We start from the raw sequence: 6,086 nt of genomic DNA on the forward strand, positions 1-6,086 counted from the left end.
ACCATACAGACTGCAGGGGGAAAAGAGTGATCAAGGTTGAGGCAGCCGAAAACAGAGAAACAAGACTTCGCTGGTGGGCTTCCTTCCCGAACACAAAACTGCTTAGTTCAGAGTCCACCGGATCTTCATGTTCACCGATTATACCACTGTGGATAGAAAAAATGATGACTGTTCAGCAGCGCAGCGGGCTGCTGACTCCATAACCTCCGGAAGAGGACACTGGTGTTCGAAGGCAGGACCCCGCGGGGGGTGATAGGCAGTCTAATGAGAGAGAGTATTGCAGACATTTATCTGAGGACAATGTGGCTGGCGCTTAACGCAATTAGAATTTGTTCGCTCGTAGGTGTCCACTTAGTCACCATACAAGCATCTTATGCCTGTGTAATTGCTTAGATCAACTGCTGCGAGAGTTGCTCTGCTTATCTTTTCTTTAGCGGCAGTTTTATATTTTCGAGCCCTGTGTGCAGGAAATTGCATAATGTGCACGCAATCTTTTCCCATAGCCAATCAGAGGCGAGTGTGAGCAATCGCCGTTGATGCGTCGGGAGAATTTCTTTTACAACTGTCGATCAATAGTGTTGTTCTATTGGTGGGTGCTTTGGTATGGGTGACGGAGCTCAGCAGCTGCTAGGAATTAAATTAGAGGAAGGGGGGGAGGCAGGACTGATGAAGAGTATCAATCATTCTGTCTCTCGCGTGAAGTTATTTTGTGGGTAGACAGAATGGGCAATAATGAAAGCTCACTTGTTTTCACCACATAGGGCTTGTGGATGAATTTAGCTCAGCAAGGGATGGATGGAAGAAAGAAAGAAAGAAAGAAAGAAAGAAGGAAAGAAATATAAAAGGAAGGTAAGAATCATTTAAGAAGTGAACCGACAAATAAAAGCAAAGACAACAGCAGTATGAGTGCACTAGAGAAAGTGAAAGGGGGGAAAAGAAAACAAGGAAATAGCCCAATAAGACAAGTCTGTAGTCAAGCTTTTTAAAGTGTCTCTTTTATGTTCACAGCAAAAGTGCCATTTTCTCCTCTGCACATTATTGCTTCCACTCCTGGATGTCCCGGGGTGCAGGTAAAGACTGCTGCGCCAGGTCAGCTGTATTACCAGGATTAACAGAATTACAGCTGTACTGTAATATGGAACTTTTTTTTTTTATATGTGCTTTCTCTTCCTGTTTGGGTCACCATGTGACATCCCAGGGCCAATAATATCACAGTAAACGCCTAATTCAGGCCACTCCCTCTCCCCGAGCACATTTAAACTGGAGTAATCATCCCTTCTCTCAAGCAGGGGCTTGAATCGCATTACTTCTCCCTCAAAAAGAAAACAATCTGTCAAGGTGTTGAGGCAGCTTGTGATATAAGATTTTAACTGAGATTGATCGAACCCAGGAGGTCAAATATCTGCCGTTTGCCACAGTTATTTGAGTGTGGGATAGACTTAGAACTGAATATGCCATGCAAGCTGAGAATTGGAGTGGGGGAGGAAGACATTATTAGTGCTTTGGGGGGCAATAGTTAATGACTCACTGTCTCCCCCATCAGGTCAAACTATGCCATTGCATGTTGTCAGGACCACTTCTCTTCATCTCCAGCTCAGCAGGATTTGCCAGATGCCAAAAGGGTCGCAGTGTGAAGGACTGCTGTTGTTGAATCCGTGTGGGCGGACTGTGGTAACTCAAGACTGCAATTGTGATGTGGGATTTAATGACGCTTCACTTTGGGCAGCACTAATTATGCATGCAGGCAACCTGGCTGCCGGTGATACTCCCTGGATTCGGAGTGCAATTAAGGTGCCGTGATGCCCAGGATCTCTAGACAAACACAGCTCTGCAGAGGGCTATGGACAAGATTAGAGCTCATTTGACATGAAAAAAGAGAGTCCACTTTCACCATTCATTTTCTAAAGTGATTCCAAAATCAAAAATGATATCCAAAATATGAAAATAAATGAGAGAAATATGGCTTCCAGATTTTACATCAAGGATGAATAATGACTTTTTACTCATGTCGATGATAAATAATCACTTTCTATATCAGTGTCATATCCATTACACATAAGAACATCCTTCCCCTCTGCCCGTGGATGATTTATCCTTAGGGAAAGAATGTAGTCTCATTTAATCATTCTAGATGTTTAATTAAACTAAATGAAAATGGTTAATACTACAGGTGGCTAATAAATGTGTCTGAATTAAATAAATATATCAATATTTTTAATAAGAGGCATAAAACTGAATGGCATCATATCATCGTAAGAAAGCCAACACTTTTCAATTCAGAAGGCTGCTATAGCTGGGTGGTGTGAGCTTCAGGACCAAACAAATGGAATAAGCCATGCTATCACATACCCAAACGCTGCTGTGTATAGCGGAAACAAAAGGAGAATATATGAGATGTGTGTGTGTGTGAGAGAGAGAGAGAGAGAGAGACAGAGGAGAGGAGAGAGTGAGTTTCAATCTCAAGAACTGTGGGACCAGCAGGAGTGAGAACTGCACTGCATGTAGCTTATTTTGCCACTGGATAGAATTTTTTAAGAAGAAAAACAAACAAATGAGCCAGCAAATGAATGAACTGGCTCTTATAAAACGTGCCACCCTTGGGAAGCGGCTTTCGGGTAACTCTGTTGGTAGTTCTAGGGAATATGGGGGAGATTTAGAGAATGCCCAAACTCCGTTAACTGGTTTATGGAAATAGATAAGCTAATTGCATCAGCCTCCATTGAGAATCCCACTTGCCGTCATGGGAGAGGCCAGAAATGTATGGTTCTTCCTACACAGTTCACACACATAAATAAATCTAAAGATTTGCATAAAAACATCCTATGCACATATTACACGGAAGTATGTGAATGTGCCTCCTTGATAGATAGCCTGGCTCCCGGTTTGGCATTATTATAACAAATGGATCATTATATTTTTTATCCATAGTAATAACACAACTGTTTCTCTCTAATCAATCCCAATTAAAGTAAAAATCAAATATTCAAAGAGATTGAGACATTATCACAGATTAATAACAAAGGCCAGTCCTTAGTGGCTCACTCAGGCTCTGTGCATTAATCAAAATAACTCAAAAGACAGAGGGAGGGAGAGAGAGAGAAAGAAAGAGAGAGAGAGAGAGAGAGAGAGAGACAGACAGACAGAGAGTACAAGAGAGAAGAATAACGTTTGTCTGCAGGGTCTTGCAGCATGATGTGCCACAGGCAAATGACTTCTGTGGAATCAGTAATTATGGAAGCTGATAATCAAATACGGTTAATTGGCGCCAGTGGATATTCGGCGGCGTGGCACGGTGTTGTTGCGGCCCTTGTGAGAGGTGAGAAGAGGGAGGCGGGCGAAACCAGGAGCCACAGGCAACGGAGAGTGCCATGAGGGCCACAGACGCGGGCAGCGCGCAGGGCAGAGAGAGCGGGCAGCGCGCAGGGCAGAGAGAGCGGCATCCACAGAGGGAAGGAGCGAGAAGCAAAGGAGGAGGAGGCGTACTGAAGGGGTGGTGGTGGGGGGTTGGGGTCTAGGCTGTTGAGGGGTGTTGGCTCACCAGGCACACTGCCTGCTCGGCGTGGCTTGACTTCGATGGTGCTCAAGCTTGAAGAGGTGCTCCTGCGCTCGGCTCGGATCCCCCGCTAGGAAATGGAAATGAGTCGCTCCCCACTCGGCCACATGCCGCACCCCTTGTGGGAGGATATCATATGCTAATCATCTGGGATTGATGGCTGTTACTTTGGAATCACAAATGACTAATCAAACCAGTTACTGTGTGTGTGTGTGTGTGTTTTCTAAGTCTGTGTCTGTGCCTGTCTGCGTGTGTGTGTGGCTGTGAGGCCCTGTGTTGATCTGCTTACACACAAAGCCCCCCTTCCCTCCAAAATAGACATCTCTCAACCAGATCTACAACTGTGCTGAAACCGAAATAAGGCACATGAATGAACTCCATCCCCAGCTGCGATGCCAAATGCAGCCTATGTGCTTCACCAAATGTAAAAAAGCAATAGCAAATGTAACGCTGCTGCGATTGGCCTTTCTCGATTCCACAGAGCACATCGGTTTACCTCATGGGCAGGATAAATCTAGATAGCCTACTCTCATGTAAATGACATCTGTCTATTTATTTTCCGGTAGAAATAGCAAATAAACCTCAAGGGAAGTCTTCTTCAGTGTGCTGGTAATAGCAAGAGACAGTAAGGTGAGCACAACACTGTTTGCTGAAGACTCCAATAATACAGTTCAGCGTATCTCACATGAAAATGTAGATAAGTAAATACGTAAATAAGAAATTACTGCATGGGAGAGAGAGAGAGATATACTGGGGCATGTAGGAGAAAACAATTTTATTTTATTTTTTGTATTTTTCATTTCTTGCATTGCTAACTTTGAAGTTCTTTACACTGCCAGTCACACGGAAGACTAAAAATATGTCATACGGGGGGTGGAGTGGGGGGCGTGTAGCTCTGAGATTCCCACTGTGGCGGGTGTTATGAGGGGAATGTGCCCTTATTTAAGTCTGTGTTCTTCAAAAAACCCAACCAAGCCCGCACAGTTTTTTCACTGCAGTCTGAATTTATGGATGTTGGATATCAGGACCTTGTGTGTGTCTGGATTCTCCATGTTGCCACAATACTTTATGTCCACCTTCTCAGAGAAAGTAAATACGGCAGGTGATACTGCTTGAGGCACTCACAGAGAGAGCTGAGGAGGAGAGGAAGAGAGAGAGAAAGAGAGGGAGTATGAGAGAGAGAGGAAAAGAGAGGTGATCTGAGACAGGGAAAAGATGCCCTCGCTAATTGAAGCCAAGCACTGAAGGTCTTCTTGGAGTCCTCTCCTCATACTCTCTAGCTGTACGGAGTGCACCATATTTACAGAAAACCACATTTTTACAAACAACTGCAAGACCTCTTGAAAGAGGCTGGAAACTCCTTAGAGTCAGGGGCTTATGCCTCTAAGAAAGTGAGAGGAACAGCTTGGCTCTGCCCCAAGGGGGAAACCTGCAGACAATCCACAGCTGCTGTTGGGGTTTGTTGTTTTTTAAAATATTCACATGTTTAATTAGGAGAAAGTGCTCTTATTATAAGCACCTTTTGTCTATGTGTGTGTTTTCATGTGTGTGTGTTTTCATGTGTGTGTGTGTGTGTGTGTGTGTGTGTGGTGTCAACATGCAGGTCAGATGCAGAGGAAGTCTGTGCTGTAGCTTTGGGGTGGATATCATCTGTTGGCTTTGTGTGCTACAAGTGCCGATTAGCAAGGATGAGGGGCCTCATTAAAATATGATCCCGGTGTCAGCACAGGTATGTAATTCCCCCCCCACACACACACACACACAGCATGCGAGAGAGAAAGAGAGAGAGGCTAACACTCTCCAGTTACTTTACTGTCATAATGACTGAATGAATGAATTTTGCACAGTCCTTTCCTGGTGAACATTAGCACTATGGTCTGAATAAAGCTTGGTGATGGGGAGCAGTGTGACTGTGTAATGTGAGACATGAGTGAGAAAATCATTTCAATTTTAGATATTAGTCATTTGCATGTTCGCCGGCAAAAATAAAACATGCCAATAGAAGGACCTGTGTACTGACAGACAAAATCACACTCATATTCAGGAAGTAACGTTTCTTCTATTCTTCGTGACATCTATTTATGAGTGGGACAAACAGTTTATGAGGGCAAATACATGGAAGATGAATGATTGCAGATGATTGTCACAGTTGTCTGTGATCGCTTGAATATTTGTATGTATTTGCATTGTCTCAGGATAAACACATTTTCATGTATCCCCATATTGTTCACAAACCCATCAAAGGCATGCTAAATTTACATGAAAAAGTCATGTCACATTAAACAAAAACACTTTTTCCTAAAGGGACAATTAGTTTAGGGGTTACTGTTTGAAGAGACAAAGCACACAGAATCAGCGCATCTCTCAGTAAAGCTCATTGTCATATACAAACAATTATGTCTTATAAGTCTATGTTATCATTTTTCATCAAGCAAAGGGTTTGAAAATGAACCCTTTTCATGCTGTTATTAATTTCTAACCATTTGCCATGACCTGTGGTCCTTTATTCAAGGGACTGATGCCAATTTATCAA

The 6,086-nt window shown here is 43.4% G+C and overlaps 1 long non-coding RNA gene across 1 annotated transcript; it reads left to right on the forward strand.

The window, feature by feature from the left end:
- Positions 1-617: 617 nt before the first annotated feature.
- On the forward strand, positions 618-2,169 carry LOC125309898. Its single transcript, XR_007196210.1, has 3 exons — positions 618-849; positions 1,009-1,070; positions 1,544-2,169. It is a non-coding gene; the product is annotated as an uncharacterized LOC125309898 (long non-coding RNA).
- Positions 2,170-6,086: the final 3,917 nt, after the last annotated feature.

The sequence above is a fragment of the Alosa alosa genome, chromosome 16, assembly GCF_017589495.1.
Source record: "Alosa alosa isolate M-15738 ecotype Scorff River chromosome 16, AALO_Geno_1.1, whole genome shotgun sequence".
Taxonomy (NCBI): Eukaryota; Metazoa; Chordata; class Actinopteri; order Clupeiformes; family Clupeidae; genus Alosa; species Alosa alosa.